Source organism: Cavia porcellus, unplaced genomic scaffold (genome assembly GCF_034190915.1).
Source record: "Cavia porcellus strain 051 isolate PalLab524CR breed Dunkin Hartley unplaced genomic scaffold, mCavPor4.1 scaffold_14, whole genome shotgun sequence".
Lineage (NCBI taxonomy): Eukaryota > Metazoa > Chordata > Mammalia > Rodentia > Caviidae > Cavia > Cavia porcellus.
In genome coordinates, this window is record NW_026947497.1 from 7,266,517 (window position 1) to 7,268,124 (window position 1,608).

The window sequence follows — 1,608 nt, forward strand, 5'->3', positions numbered from 1 at the left end:
GAGGGGATTTCTTTACGGAGAGGAAATGAGTGCAAGCTTGTGTGCATCCAGGTTCCGTCCAGTTTGTGCCTGGCCCTAGAAAAAGGACGAGGGCCTCAGGGCCTTGGCAGACCATGGGACGGCCGACCAGGGTCTAAGCCAAGGACCTACGGTGGGCCTACGCATAGGGCATAAGCCTCTGCACCCAGTCCAGGAAGGGCTACGATGCGCACATTCATAAAAAATAAAAAAGGGGGAGATGTTGGGAGCCGCAGCCCCGAGCCCGGTCGCCTCACTTGGCGGACGTGAGGCCTGTAGTAAAGAGTGAAGCCTGAGGTAGATTGCCCCTCCCATCGAATATGTTAGTTTCCTGCTTACCGCGTAAACAACCCGCTCAACAATATAGTCTGCCTGGCAACTGATGATGTTAGCCAATCAGCTTGCCTTGCTCACTTTAACATGATTGGACACTGTACCCGTATATATACCGGTGCCACCCCTGGGCGGAAGAAGAAGCCAGGTAGAAGCCCAGAAGTAAAAGCCCAAAAGGAGCCGTGGAGAGCGGACCGGTAGAGGCTTTGGGGCAGACTGAAGCACAAAAGGAGCCGCGGGGAGCGGACCAGAGGAGGCTTCAGCTGGGAGAACCCAGGGCAGGCTGTATGGAGAAGGAAAATAAAAAGAAAAGGTTGTCCACTACCAGACTTTGTCGTGTGTCCTTCCTGCCGGCCGGGAGCGGACATCGACATTTGGAGGCCCGCCCGGGGACTGATCACCCCCGAGACGTGGAAGTGGACAACGCTCCAGTACAGAGCTGCGAGACAGGTGAGTTGGGGATAAGCCTGGGCTCTGGGTGGCGCGCACCTACAGGGCTTTTAGACTCCCCTCAGGCTCACGCGTAAGTGGCGGATTCCTTGGGCCTCACGCGGTGAGTAACATATTAAAAAATGGGAAACATGCTAGGTAGCAACACTAAGAGCGAGGGTGGTTGTGGAGAAAGCTCTCAAGAGCTTACAAAAGTACGCAGGGTATTTGAGCAGGCCCAGTCAGGGAGCTCCCGAGAGGGGTCCGTCAAGGGGAACAAGGATGCTAAGGAGGAAGACGGGGCTCTAGCCTCGGAGTCGTCTGACTCCGAGGACGAGGGAAAGTTGAATGGCAAGGAGGCCAAAGAGACCAGCTGTCAGGAGCCTAAATCGCTCAATAAGGAGTCGCAGGGTTCTTTTCCAGCGTTGCCCCGCGAATTGCGCTCTGCTCAACCTGGTCTGCGGAGGAGTAGAGAGCTCCTGAGCGCTCCCCGGCGCGAGAGGGAGGCGAAGCCTTCCGCCCCACCTTGGGGGCCGTTTCCGGAGGCGATTCCTCGCCACGAGGCGGCCGCCTGGGAGCTCTCTCCCCTTTCGCCAGAACAGGAAGTGATGCACGGGCCCCCATTTTCCGCCCAATCACGGCCGCTGTCTTATGCTCCGCCGCCGGCGGGTCGGTATTTTTACAGGCGGCTTTGGCAGGGGGGACGCTTGTCTCAGGAGGTACATCCACCTGGGATAGATAGTGGCCCCTACGGGATATTTCCTGTACAAGTAGCTATGGGCCAGGGACGCAATGTATGGGAGCCTTTTGAGATAAAGCAGATTAGAG